This window comes from Tiliqua scincoides, chromosome 3 (assembly GCF_035046505.1).
Source record: "Tiliqua scincoides isolate rTilSci1 chromosome 3, rTilSci1.hap2, whole genome shotgun sequence".
Taxonomy (NCBI): Eukaryota; Metazoa; Chordata; class Lepidosauria; order Squamata; family Scincidae; genus Tiliqua; species Tiliqua scincoides.
The window spans coordinates 52,872,014-52,887,429 of NC_089823.1; the positions used below are offsets into that span (position 1 = coordinate 52,872,014).

At 44.0% G+C, this 15,416-nt stretch overlaps 1 pseudogene; it reads right to left on the bottom strand.

The window, feature by feature from the left end:
* Positions 1-14,750: 14,750 nt before the first annotated feature.
* LOC136647237 (5S ribosomal RNA) lies at positions 14,751-14,870 on the bottom strand (annotated as a pseudogene).
* Positions 14,871-15,416: the final 546 nt, after the last annotated feature.

A 15,416-nucleotide genomic window follows, 5' to 3' on the forward strand; every position in this document is an offset into this window, starting at 1 on the left:
GACATCACAGTCCCAGGTATTGGTGGTATTTAAGAGAATTACAACATGAGAAGTGGTACTTCAGGAGAAACAGGTTAAAAAGCACTGCTCTAGATAAATGATGAAGTCTGGAATGGGGAAAAAAAGTCCTTTTGCATCTTGTTTGAGACCTGCTCATTTCAACCTTGGCCAAAAGAAATGCCATCTGGTCTGAGTTCCATGCCATTCTGGCACTTACTCTAGACCAGAAGGCACCATACTTTATGAGAGAGACTGCAAATCTTCTGGGCAAGGAGTGTTTTACAGCATGCCACTGACACCATACTTAAGATACACATTATTGTATACTGTGTTCTAAAGATAGAAATTTTTTTGGCTTCAGCTTCACTGGCTTGCAAATGTCTCTCCGTTCTCACTGACCGGGTTGAACCACAGTGAGAAAGAGAAGGATCTGGGTTTGCAGCAGTAAGCAGTAGATCATAAGTGATGGCTGTGAACCTTCAGGAAGCGGAGTAGCATTAATTTATGTGGGTCTTTGCAAATGTGACATAGCAGGACACTCTGAAAGCTAATTGAAGTGGCACATCTATTGCAGAGAAGCTGGTAAAGCCCTCCCTGATCCTAATGTAAAAATATGATTATGTCTCCGACTGCAAATGTAAAGTCATTGCTGCCCATTAATTATAAATTATAATGAGGCTCACAGTTTGCAATTTTTGCAGAACAGAAACCTGAGCCAACTCAGGTCATCATTAGATAGCATTTGACCAGGGAATTCATATGACATATGCCACAATGCCCTGCATATAATTTGAACTGATATGCTCTGGGGGTACAATTACTCTGTGATCCCAAAGTATATAACCTTGCATAGTAGAAAAGCATTTCTCTACAGAAATATCGAGAAGTAATTCATCGGCAACAACTTTGGAATGATGATTTGGAGTTTGGTGTGCAATTCCCACTGACTACTCCAATCAACATGCACTTCTTGTCACAGAAACATAAAATTAAAAAAAAATAAATCATCAGGTTTAAAATAGATTGCAGAGCAGTCAAGAAAATTATCACTGTGAGAATGGACCATATCAGCATCTCTTCACACTTCTGTTTCTCAAAGGTTGGACAATATTTTTTTGCTCAGGAATATTTTCCACACTCAAGACTTTGGCCCAAGCCATCAAGACAAAGAGCTTGCTTTCAGCGAGACATGAGGCTAGAGAGAGTACATATCAAAATTTTAAACTGGTTGGTTATGTTGGGGGAAGCCCTCATCATAAATAGCGCTTGAGAAGCAATTACATATGACACATGGTCATGACAGTCACATTCGAATCTCTTTTAATCTGATTGCAGTTGAAAGATTCTCTTTCCAATCAGCCCTGAGCCACTGAGATTGGGCAAACTAGACATGGAAATAGATAGATAAATATTCCAATTTAAGTTGTCCGGCAGCAAGGCCACCAACATGCTCTGCAGACTCCCTGAGCAACAACCTAGCAGCCTTGTTCTGTGAATTGCTACACTGGCAATCAGGATAAGGCTCTACGACTGTTAAACCAGCAAAATACAACAGCCTGATCTGTTGTGAGTCTGTTGTGTTAATATTATGGATAGGTTGCTGTACCAGAAAAATAGGTAGCATTGTGATAGCGGTTTTTGTTTGTGTAAGATTTTTGTTCTTTGTTGCCTTAATGATTTAATGGTTTGTTGATTTTATGATTGCTGTTATGTTGTTATGATGCTGCCGTCTTAATTGGTTTAATTATTACTGCATTATTGTTTTTGTAACTTTTGTTATTAGCTGTTATGACCTTCTAACAGGACGGGGTAGAGCAGGATACGAACTTTTTATAAAATACTGTACATAATTTCAAAATAGAAAATCACACACTTATCGAAACATCATTAGATATAAAGACAAGGTGCTTACTGTAAGCAACCTGATAACATGAAAGACGTACTGGTTTTTATGTTGGCTACTTAGGTGTTACCAATTCAAGATGTTATGAGGCCCTGGATTATTTGTAGAAATTCCAGAATTTCTGGTTCACCAGAGATTTCACAGGCAAGTTCTTTCAGAAACCCAATCATGGATGTCATGTGGTCTCTTATATAACTCATGCTGAAATCCTATACACACCACTCTGAGAGTAAACCTCATTGAACAAAACAGAACTTGCCTCTATTAGATATGCATAGGATTGTGCTGTCAGACAGGCAGCCCAGTCCTAACTGAGCTGCCCGTTCCATGGTACAGCAGTGCCAAAACAGCCACCTCTGTATACCAGAGGGCCAGGGTGGCAGCCAGAGGTCTCCTGAAGGTCTCCTGAACATTAGTTTCCTTACCTCTTGTAGATCCCCAGCCTGCCTAATGGGGGTACTCAGATCTGGACCAGCTCAAATGTTGGTGCAGAAATGAGTAGCCATGTGTAGAACTTCCAGGTTTGGGTTAGGGTGTGGCAGAGGCCTCTTTCGCGGTCCGCCCCCTCCCACTCTGGATCTCCTTGGACCTGTGCTAGCAATTTCACTAGTGTAAGTTTGAGAAAAGGACGGAGAGGCTGCAGAAATAAGGGATAGCCGTAGCAGAAGCAGAGGGAGGGCTGAGCTGTAAGTGCTGCAGGCTCCAAAATGTGCCTTGCAAGCTGTCCCTCCTCCTCACTCTCAAGAGGACCATTCTGAAGAGCTAAAGCAACGTGGAGGTGTCTCCTCTGCATTGCTTTCACCCCTGGACAAGCTCTGAGAGTGAAGGGGAGGCGTGGTTTCGACAGCGAGTTTTGGAGTTATGCAGGACTTATAGCTCTGCCCCCCGGCTCCACTACTGGGGGATAGGATCCAGTGTGCGCTATCAGCACTGGATCCATCCCTTCCCACAGCCTCTCCACCCCATTCTTCCTCCTCCCTGCCAAGTTTCACCCCTCTCTACCTTCCTTCCATCCTCTCCTATCTCCCCTGGCCTTCCCAACAGGGCTCCAGCAGTGTGTTACTTGGTGCACTGCCAAAGCCTGCCTTATGGCTACTTTGGAGCATGTTTCACTGGCAGCAAGACCTAAAGTCATGCTAACTGAAAATTTGTCCCAAAATATATCTTTTTGAATAATTGATCCAACATTTATTTGTTGGTTTCCACTATAACATCTGAAGGGGTTCTTGTCGGAGGTAGGGAGAGGAAATATTAATTAATACACATGAACAAATGAGTATTCACTTTTTCAGCACAATTAACAACAAATAGCAAGGCAAGTATTTAAGTAGGCCACTTGTAAAACCTTTGCCTTTTGCAGTTTCTTCCTGTTTCCCTCCCCAAACAAGTCTCACCCATTCTCTGACTGGAACCAATGGCCATTACGTACAATAATGAACAATGCTCCGTCATGTACAAATGGAATCAAACAAACAAGAAACAAAAGCAAGCGGATGTTTTTGGAAGTGAAATCATGGCCTAGTTCTATTTACTGACCTGGGGCAAATGATTGACATTGGAGTTGACTGTGACCTGCTTAGGCTAGTTTAGTGTGTCAACTGCCACCTGGTTTTATGTCACTAGGCATGTAATGAAGCTGACTAAATAAGGCAGAGCTAACCTAGAAAAAGACATCAGACTTAAGTTATATTTTGAGCCTGATTTCTTTTCACATAAATTTAGCAACCAACCAGAGTCATTCACGATGAAGATTGTGCAGGCTTCTTTGTGCTATCAGGGAAGATTAAGGGCTCAGGCTGGCTACATGGTGTTCTGGCTTTTGCCTGGCTGACCTGCTTGGTTTGAGCTTAAAATTGCTAGTGAATGAGGATTCTTTTCTTCTGTGATGCACAATGCAAATGGCCCTTTTGCTGCAATACAATTACATTTTGTTCCTCTGAAATACAGAAGAAAAGCTGCCTTTGCAGGTACTGTCAGCACCAATAACAAGCCAGACGGCTGCTTTTGACTGGTGACAGCAAATATTAAATCTATTTTTATTAATGTAATTAGAGTGGTTCCAAGATTTGGCAAACCGACTCTCTGCTTTTTGAACTCTGGAGAGAGAGAGAGAGAGAGAGAGAGAGAGAGAGAGAGGGAGGGAGGGAGGGAGAGAGCATCTCGTGGGTGTGTCCTAATGAAGTACAACATTCATAGCTTAAATCAGGGGTTTTTGTCATATTGCCTCAGCTTAAACTCTCCAAACTTTTCAGTTTGTGGGCCACACGTGTATATTGCACACTTTCATGGGCTGAAAAAAATCACTTTTATAAATGAATGAATGAAATTCAAATGAAGGATATATCTGAACAATGAAAAGTTTGAATCATCTTTTTAAAATTCTAATGATTAGGATTTGTGCAGAGATGATAGTTACAGAGATGATACAAGGAAGTAGGGCTCGACATGAGCCGCTGATATAGGGCGGAGGTGAGCAATGCATGGCATGTCTTTGCCCAATCCATTATGGAAACCCAGTTTGTTATAATTTGTTTACACATGTGCAAAAATGACACTATTCCTCACCACAATAGTTTTACAGCTTTGTTGAAAAGTCAACATGCAGAAACCTGGTGATTAGTTTTATTGGCAGAATGAGTTAACATTGAATAATTATGGTTTGAAGGTCTTAAAGCATATGGCCCAGGTGACCAAAATGAGGGTTAGCCAGGTTGACACCACTCTGGCCATATTGAAAGGAGCGCAGCAGACAGAATAGCACGTTAGTGTTAACTGTCTGACCATGTGGTTGGAATAAAAATATTTTAAGTTGCAGTGGACCAGATAAAATCTTGTGGTGGACCGGATGTGGCCCCCTGGGCCATAGAATGGAGACCTCTGGTTTAAATCAATTTTTGGCAGTGTTCAGTCCTTCTTTATGGGTCAACATAGGAATGGACAAGATTGGTTGAATCATATTGCCTGGTGGTTGCTGGGATGCTGAAGAATTATTTTTAATTGGTTTAATAAATATACAAAATAGGACAAAAACATGTCACTGAGCAACAAATTGACATTTATTAAAGTATTGAACTGAAATCTATAAATGAACTGTAATTATAAAGACAGTACTTTCATTTATGGATAAATAATAAAAGAAGACAAATGAATTGCTAAAGGAATAAAGAAGGTTATTACACCCATCATATCTGGTGATATACTGTATATTAAATATATTTATAAAACATCCAACATTTGAGGATAATGCTTATTTTGTTCTAAACATTTTTGTTCCAATAGGATATAAATAAAATTAATAATCCAATAGGATATAAATAAAATCCAATCCATGACAAACCAGTGACTCACATTTACTGTTTGTGCTTGGCAATGAACTACTGGGGCAACGTTTTTCATAATGATTGAACACAAAACTTAAGGAAACTGTAGTTCTGTTCAAACAAACTATAACCATGGAGAGTCTCCATGATTACAGTCCAAATGGGAGTCAGCCAGCCTAGCCCTTGGGTTGACATTATAGTTTCACCCTACTGCAGAGTAGTGTCACCAGACATGCTTTTGTATATTGTATTGTATTGGCAACCTTCAGTCTCGAAAGACTATGGTATCGCGCTCTGAAAGGTGGTTCTGGCACAGCGTCTAGTGTGGCTGAAAAGGCCAATCCGGGAGTGACAATCCCTTCCACACCGGGAGCAAGTGCAGTCTGTCCCTGGTCTGTCTCCCTGGCTATGGGCCTTCCTTCTTTGCCTCTTAGCCTCAGACTGTTGGCAAAGTGTCTCTTCAAACTGGGAAAGGCCATGCTGCACAGCCTGCCTCCAAGCGGGCCGCTCAGAGGCCAGGGTTTCCCACTTGTTGAGGTCCATCCCTAAGGCCTTCAGATCCCTCTTGCAGATGTCCTTGTATCGCAGCTGTGGTCTACCTGTAGGGCGCTTTCCTTGCATGAGTTCTCCATAGAGGAGATCCTTTGGGATCTGGCCATCATCCATTCTCACGACATGACCAAGCCAACGCAGGCGTCTCTGTTTCAGCAGTGAATACATGCTAGGGATTCCAGCACATTCCAGGACTGTGTTGTTTGGAACTTTGTCCTGCCAGGTGATGCCGAGGATGCGTCGGAGGCAGCGCATGTGGAAAGCGCTCAGTTTCCTCTCCTGTTGTGAGCGAAGAGTCCATGACTCGCTGCAGTACAGAAGTGTACTCAGGACGCAAGCTCTGTAGACCTGGATCTTGGTATGTTCCGTCAGCTTCTTGTTGGACCAGACTCTCTTTGTGAGTCTGGAAAACGTGGTAGCTGCTTTACTGATGCGCTTGTTTAGCTCGGTATCGAGAGAATGAGTGTCGGAGATCGTTGAGCCAAGGTACACAAAGTCATGGACAACCTCCAGTTCATGCTCAGAGATTGTAATGCAGGGAGGTGAGTCCACATCCTGAACCATGGTTCAGGTAGTGTCACCAGACATGCTTTTAAGGCACATGTAACATGTACATCCAAGGGAAATCTATTTTGTATGCAGGGACTAAGTGCAGAGGCTCATGGCGATTCAACAGAATGACATGGAAAGAGGTGGGAGATCAGGTTAAAGGTTCCACAATAGATTGCTTTCATTGTGGTGTTAAGAATACAATAACTGGGAGGGGAGATCAAATAGATAATGCAGTACAGTGCACACAACAATCACTCACAAAGGCCTAAGCACACTTTCTTGGTAGCAGTGGCATAGCTAGCGAGGGGCAGGGGGGTGGTCCACCCCAGTTTCCAGCCTTGGGGGGGGTGACACCACAAATTACCTAACATCGTGGAGATTAGGAGTAACCCCATCATGCCATTTACCATTGGATGTGGAATTTCCAGCTGAATGCAATGCAGAAAACAGGAGGAAATTATCTCCTTTCCATCAAAAGTTATAGCCAAAAACCCAGAAACCAAAAAATGCACGGAGCCCTATGTAAAGTGAAACCGAGTCATATTGCATGTTTACTTGTGAGTAGGCGAACGTGCCTTAGTCCATCAGAAAGGGCAGGCTGAGAGGAATCCATCGACACCAGAATGGTTTCTATCCAATGGAAGCTGCCCCCAAAAAACACCCAAGAAGGAAGTCCCTCCCTTCAAGCAGGCAAGTGTATTGAGCCCTATGGGAAGCGAAAGTAAGCCACACAGTCGCATTTACTCACAAGTAAGCAAATGTGCCTTGGCTGCTGGTCAAGACAGGGAAAGGGGAATGCAAGGCTGGCTGCATGGTCCCAGTCTGAAAAGTGAGCTGAACAACTGCTCCAGAAGGCAGCATTCCCCCCCCCCCAAGAATAAAACAGAGGCTTGAGCTGGTAAGGTGGGCACTGGGGAGGGCTGAAAATCTCACTGATTTTTTGTGGGGGGGGGGGGGGTATTATTGCAGAGAAAATTCACTTGGTGAAACAGGGTTAGCTTCCCCTTATTTAATTATCTGTTTTTCTTTAATTTCAGTATTTATAATTATTTGATTTTGCTTGATGATGTCACTTCCAGCCATGATATCACTTCTGGTGGGTCCTGGACAGATTGTCATTCTAAAAAGTGGGTCCCAGTGTGAAAAGTTTGAGAACCACTGCCTTAACTCAAAACAGGCCAATGAGGCATGGGGGGGGGGAATGACACCCTAGTGACAAAATTCTGGAAATTGTGGCTTTTAGGAATAATACCGTCATGTTATATACATTTTGACGCAGAATTTCTTCGATTGCTTGTGGGGAAACATTCACTGCATTTATTTTCTGGCCATTATTAAGAACATAAGAACAGCCCCACTGGATTAGGCCATAGGCCCATCTAGTCCAGCTTCCTGTATCTCACAGTGGCCCACCTTTCATGTCATGACTATTACTATCTCTCAGTCTCACCTACCTCACAGGGTTGTTGTGATGACAAAATAAGGGGAGGAACCATGTACTCCACCCTGAGCTGCTTACAGGAAGGGTGGTATAAAAATGTGAATCAATTAATTAATAATTAATAAATTAATAATATAATTAATAATTAATTAATTATGTTGTATGGGGTGACAAAAATTTATGGGCCCTGGGTGTCAAATGACCTAGCTATGCCTTTGCTGGGTAGAAGGGTACCCAGAGAGCTGAACTGGAGAGCGATCTGCAGTTTGGGGCTTTCTGTCTAGATAAAAGGCTGAAATGGGGTTCACATGTGCTCTACAGCAGAGGTCTCCAAATGTTTCAGCCAAAGGGCTGCATCAAATATCTGGCATGGTGTTGAGGGCCATAAAAAAATTTTTTAAATATAAAATTTAAATAAATACATCAGAGATGGAACTTAGATGAATAAATAAATTATTGAAGTGGCTCAGATTTCCAGGATTTTTCCAAGCACCAACACACACCACAGAAATAAAGCACACACATGAATGGATTTCCCCACCTCCCAAACAACTTACTCAAATATACAACAGTAAATACCTCAGAACCAGCACATCAAATGAATCACCTGGAGCGTGTTCTGAGGGCCATAGTGGCCTCCCTGACCCTCAGAAAACCTTCTATGTCCTCCAGAGGGCACAAAAAGTTACTTCCGTGTTGTTGTTTTTAAACCAGGAAATGATTTTTTCGGCCATTAGAAGGCATTCCTTGGCTCTCAAACACCCCCTGGATGAGACCTGAGCTATGCTCTGGTCGTGTTCAGTTAAGTGGGCCAGAGGTTCTCAGGGAGCCAGAGGCTGGCTGCAGACCACATAGAGGCTCACCACAGTGGCCCCCAGGCCGGGGTTTTCAGACCACTGATCTACAGCATGCTAATTACTAGAAGAAATGAGAAAATGTGACATTTTAATTTGGGGGTATGAAGGTTACCTCATATCATAGGTTAGCATTCCAGTCACAAGAGCTGAATTGCCCACTGCTGCAATTCTGCAAACTGGGCAACGGTACTTGCAGAGTTTTAAAAAAAATAAATCAGAAACTTTTTGTGACCCATCAAAAATTGACTTGCATCCCACTAGTGGGTCCCGATCCACGTTTTGGGAAAATTGCCTTACTCCGAGGAGGCCTCCTGAGACTGAAGCTCCCCTGTGGAATTCAGTGGATGGGGAGAGTTAGATAGGATTGGGCTGCAATTTACATGCATCGGTGGTCAGCCTAGGTTGTTTCCACTTTTTTCCCACATACAGCAGCACACAGGTAGAAAGGGTTCTTTTTTTTTAATGCTATAGTAAACTTATCAGCTTTTCTATAGAAGATCTATAGTGTTAGGGAGACTCCCACCTCCTTGCAAATCTCCATAGAATGCAGTTGCAGTCTCTGCTTCTTCCCACACTTCACTATAAAACCTCTGCTCTTCCTTCTTCGGGCTGCCTGATCCTAAGCTGTGCTGACGCAGCACAGGACAAATAGCCTGTGCAAATAGCCTGCCAAAGCATCTTAGAAGCAGGTCGGAGGTCTCCCTGGGGTGTTTCCCCTTACCTTGAGTAGGGCCCCAGCCACCCCATGGGTCTTCTCAGATCCACACCAGCCATTTAGCTGGTGCAACGCCAAGCAGGTCGGGAGGGAGGTTAGGCTATGGCATGTGCCACTGCCGATCTCACCCCCCTCCTGGCCCAATCTGCCTCCCGTTCTGCCTTCCCTCAGTCAAAAATACGCCCATCTCCAAACCACCCTCCTGTCACCCTCCATGCCGCTTGGTACACTCTTACCTGCTCTGCTCGGTGTAGGATTTGGATGCAGTACCAGCAGGCCTGCAGCAGCCTTACCGCACGTTTGTGACACTTGGAGCCAGAGCAGGGATGCTGCACCAACTCAGGAAACAGGGTTGCACTGTTACAGATGTCCAGTGTAAACTGCCGATTTTACCAATCACTAACTTTTTTAACAACCAGTTGAACCACAGTTCATTTCTAGGCCCAGTCAGCAGCAAACCTCCTATCAGAAGAAAGGGGTAAATGCCCCAGGTGCAGAGCTCGTGCACCTCTAGGACTGCACGGGAAGCCTTAAGGAGGCTCCTGATGCAGTTGGTCGGAAACCGCAGGGAAGCCTCAGCTGGCTTCTCCTGTCGGTGCTGGAGTCACACAAGGCTCTGTGGCAAACTAGGTGAGTGAGGGGCAGCTTCACGCAGGGGGAGCTTCATGGCACTCTGCCCAAGGGCGCCTCGAGAAGAGGTCCGCCACTGGGTGCAGTGTCTGTTTCCAAAATAAGTTGTTCTGCAATTTAAACTGATACTAACGTTTGATTCATTTAGACGCTTTCAGTGTAATCACCGTACATATTTACTCACAAGTAAGTCCCATTGAATTCACTGGCACTTACTTCCATGTTAGTGTTTCTAGGATTGCAGCCTGCGGGACTGAAGACTGAAGATCAACCAATGTCAGCATGGCAAGATTAGATGCTTTAATGTATCTTTCTTTCAACTGACAACAAATGATCATGTTAAATAGTATCATGGCTGTTAATTTTGAATAACAGAAAATAGAGAAAAAGATGCATTATTAAAAGTAGTCAGCAGGAGATGCAATGTTTAGCCACCTGGATTTCCTCTCCTTGAAAAGAGGGTTTCTTTCACTGTACGTGACAACAATTCCAAAACAAGAATAGCTGTTTTGGAACCCTGATCCTTAGAGCAGTGGTTCTCAAACAGATGGGTTGTGACCCACCAGCCTCAGAAGTACTATCTCTGCCCCATTAAGGGGCGGGGTGGGGGATGGTGGTTATGCGATCCCCATGATTGCACCACTACAGGGAACAAAGGAACTTTTCTTCACTCACCCTCTGTCAGCGCCAGCCTCTTGGGGGTGTGGGAACCCTGCAGAGCCCTCTGCACCTCCAAACTTCGTAAGAAATGCCACTGCAACCCACTTCCGATTTTGCAATCACAACCTGGAAGTGGGTTGTGATCGTATTTTTTTCAAAGTTCTGAAGCACAGTTCTGAAGGGGTCCCCACACCCCTAGGCCGACAAAGACAGAGGGTGAATAAAGAAAAGCCCCTTTGTCCCCTGTGGTGATCCTGGGGATTGCGTCGCTACCATCCACTACCCCCACAATTACTTAGAGTGGTGCAAACTCAACACGTGATTTTAAGAACTGCTGCTTTAGAGTAGACTTCAACAGGAATTTAGAAATCAAAACGGAAGACAACACATCTCACTGCCCAATCCTATCCCCCACCACTGGAGCTGATGCAGTTGCATGAACAAAGAGTGTGCTGCATTCAGTGTTTGGGGGATGTAATTGGACAGCCAGCAGGAGTAAGTAAATTATCTTTTACTTACCCTTTGGTAAGCTGCCTGATCTCCTATGGGTCTTCTCGAACCTACACCAGCCCATTTTTTTTGCATTGATCCAAGGAGAGAAAAAAGGCAGGGGTGCCTGGAAAAGATGAATAGGTTCTTAATGTAAGTTACTGCTGGAATCCACCCCTTCCCTCCCCACTGCCAAACTCACCCTGCCATTCCCTTTCCCCTCTACAACATGCCTCTGTTGCCAACTCAACAGCGCTAGTGACAAGTTTTCATGCTGCCACAAAAAGGGCAGCTTTAAAGCCACCAGTCTTTTGGATACTGAAACTGGGTTCTGAATTTCCTACCTGCTCAATTGTCTTAGTCAGTGCATTTTTTTTTCAGTGAGCTGAATTGTTCAAATTTTGAATTTTATTATCAGTTTACTGACAATTCGATTTATCTTGCACTCTGAAACTCACTTTATTTTATGGATTTCCCCCCTCCCCATCTGTGTATACACTGTTTTTATATTCTTAGGATCATTACTCTGAAAGTCCCTTGGCTGGCAGTGTCTCCCTTGAGTAGGTGATTAAGCTGATTAAGTTGTTGGAAACGGTTACTTGCTTGGCCTTGCTCCATTTAATAAGAATTGTCCCTGCAATTTTTAGCTCTTGATGCCATCCCTGGCTCCAAATTGTTATGTCTTCATGAGAACTTCTGTTCCTCCCTCCATTAAGGACACGTTCAGTACACCAACCAAATTCCTATAGTTACTTAAAAGAAGCAGCGGTTGCCAAATCTGCTTTCTAAATACAACTCTTTTGTTTCCAGTCCCAAACTTCAGGATCAGCATTTATCTGTTTAAATAGTGATGGCATTTGTACATGCAAAGTATTAATTTTGAGTGGTACTTGGATTTTGTTGATTTTTCTAATATGCGCATAGTGATTTTCTCATTGTTTGTTTTCAGTGTGTGCCTTTGTGAAATTGTCACCACATGGCACTGGCTTCCTCCCACACAATAGATTGGTTGCAAGAGTCTTACAGGGAGATTATGCCGGCCTGTGTTGTCTTTAAAGCCTGTGCCTTTTCCTGTCCGTAGTGGTCCTTTCAACAGCTCTGGCTGTTTCACTAAAAGGATGTTTTCAAAAGATAAAAAGACGAAAATGGCTGGAATGATACCAGGACATTAAAATAATGGAAATCTTTGAGGAGCTCATCCGCATTCTTGGCTGCTGTTACTTCTGGCTGAAAGTATTGAAGGTTCAGGTGGTTTTATAGTTTTTTTTCCCCCTCCGGTTGCTAATCTTTGTCATTTGTGTGTTCTTCACAAAACGTCATCATTGGATTCCTTCAACTAACAGACAGCCTTGATCTTCTGGTGCAGGGAGTACTGGAAGCCCTGCACTTTGCCTCCTATGGCACCTTCACCCAACCCCTGGTGGTGCATTGGGCATTTCTGCTGCTACGACTGCTGGGAGTTCAAGGGTTGGCCTGGCAGAATGGGCTCTCTGGTGGATGTGGGCTCTTGGCCAATGCACAACTAGGTTGACACCTGACCTACTAGTGAGTGATACATGAGTGATTAGAGGGCTGGATGCGGTCTGAGGATATCTGGGTTCCATTTCTTCCTGAGCCATGACTCTTACTCAGTTGGGTGGTCTTCAGTGAGCCACTATTATTCAGCCTAATCTACTTCACAGTGTTGTTCTGAGGATTTAATTTACTCCTTGGAGGAAGGATGAGATACAAATGAATCCTTAATTTTTATAGATTTGTTAATTCTCCCCCCCCCCCCAAAAAAAAAAAATTAGTCCACTTTTGTAATTCAATTTGGCAGCATCTCATTCTTGTACAGGCAAATTCTTGCATGAAGCACACTATCAGCAGAGTAAGAAAATGATGTGCCTAAGGTAGGGATGACATATTCCAATTAAAATACAGCTAGAGCCAAATTCTGAAGAAGAGCTGATGCATCAAGTCCTTTATTAGATTGAACGGTGAACCTTGAATTTATTACGCCGCACACATTCCTGGGGTGGAAACAGGAAATGAAATATAATGTTAATGGTTTCATTTGGTATTAATAATTTAATATTTTTATTTCTTAATATTTCCAGTCAGGATAAAGCTCTATTATGTGCATTCCTTAATTTTTTTTAATTTTTATTGTTTTAAACAGATTCAAAAAGTTGCCAGCATGCTTTTTTGGATTCTTTTTCATTCTTAGCATGAATCCCACTAATGAATTTTAAAACTAATGTCTTTTTAAAATTAGTTTTTACAAAACCTTTTCAAAATAGTTCACAGGGAATAAGTGTATCATACAGGTCATATCTGGTATAAGAAGTACACAAGTTATTTTTGGTCATATTGGTCACCCCCTGCCCTCCCCTCATTTAGTGCTTGTCTGCAAAGGCAAATACTGAACCTGGGAAGACTTTCTCTCTGAAATTTGGAACACTGGGCAGCCAGAGTTGGGGTGTTCCTGACAAGACTGGCCCTGGGTGTCCCTGATAAGGCTGGGGGCCTCCCATGCTGCAGTGGAGAGCAGGTTGCTGTGGCTGACACTTCATTAGGAGGTAAGCTTACATGCAGAGGCTGGTGAGCAGAGCTCTCACAGGGCCACTTCCCCACCCCTGCTTCTGAGTGGCCAAATCAGGCCACTCCAGAAGCTGTTGGTGGTGAGGCTATGATGTCAGCATGTCACTGCCAGTCTCTTTCCGGGTGCCATGCTGGCACCCAGTTCTGTGCCTGGTCTGCTCAAGGAGGCAAGTTGGGGGCCTACAGTGGGCCCCTGCAAAACAAATATGTGGGACCCCACAAGAATTCTGTGGAATTGGGCCCCACACTTCCTAAGGCTGGCCCTGGTTCCTGAATTAGTGCTTGACTCTGCAGATGAGCCCTGGACCCAGTAAGAGCAGGGAGTGTGATGACACAGCACAGTGGTGCAGAGGGGCAGGGCTAACTGTCATTCTCACACTTCCCCACATCTAAGTGCTCTATATGCAGAGGCACACTGATCCTGTGTTTATAAAGTTTTATTTTGCCTGCAGAATACACTTCTGGCAGGACTAGGGTTGCAATTGAAATGACAGCTCCCTGCAGCACCAGCTTCAGGTCTGAGGAGTTCCCCAGCAGAGTGTCTTCCACAGGTCCCATCATACATGGGAGAACCTGCCATATGATTCATGTGGGACTCCCTTTATTATTGTGGAGGTCCTTTTATCCACTGTCATAGACAGTGGCAGCAGCAGTTCTCTCCTTCCATGTCCTCCCTCCTCACTTCTGCTATTTGTTCTGTGGAATCACAGTTCTGGTGCCAGCCAAAGGAATATGAAGGATATGCTTTCTCTTCTCTTTGTACCATCTGGAAATAGGAAGTTGTCTCTAAAGGCTTCTAAGATGATGCAGGAGTCTCCATGCTTGATGAGACTGATGTGAGAAAGTGATGACAGAGAGACTCTCTCAGCTGAGACAGTTGCTCTGTCAGTGGCTTCCCTTCCCTTCAGGGTCATGCACCTCAGTCACGCACCATAGTGCATCTTTGGCAATGGCTCTGGCTCGGCATCAGATTCTGCCTTTCTATAACCAAGTTGCATTCCATATAAAGGTCGGTTGGCAACCTTCAGTCTCGAAAGACTATGGTATAAGCCTACAGCACCCGGTATTCCCAGGTGGTCTCCCATCCAAGTACTAACCAGCCCTGACCCTGCTTAGCTTGCGAGATCAGATGAGATCAGGCGTGTGCAGGGTAACAGTTGCTGCAGCCATATAAAGATTCAACCAATGAAAACTAAACAGACAGCTCAGCCTCTGTTAGGGCAAAAGTACCACTGAAAATGGCAGGAGTTTGCCCAGGAGCAGTAGCACAGCTAGAGGCCATGCTAAGCACAAAGTTTTGCAGGTGCCTCACCGTGCCTGCAAGCAACCTTTCCCCCTCCCCTTTGGAGCCATTCCGAGTTGTTATAGCAAAATGGAGGCAAATGCATGGTGCAGTGAGGTGCCTGCAAAACTTAGATTTTGTACCCCCTCTAGCTATGCTACTGCCCAGGAGTTTGCACCTTTCCATTACAATAGGTAGTGCAACTTACCTTGTGCTTGGGCATCATTGGGCTAGGCCTCTTCCTACTCTTGCACTAGTGGCTGCTAACCATGCAACAGGGTGGAGAAATGCAACAAAATTATGTAGATGTATATAGTGGTAGTTCTGCCTTAAGGAAACAGTGTTTGCTTGTTACATTTGCATCACTTGAGCCTTTCACTTGTATGGAATTCAATTTGATACATTTAGGGGAGTTTGCGTGTATGTAAGGAA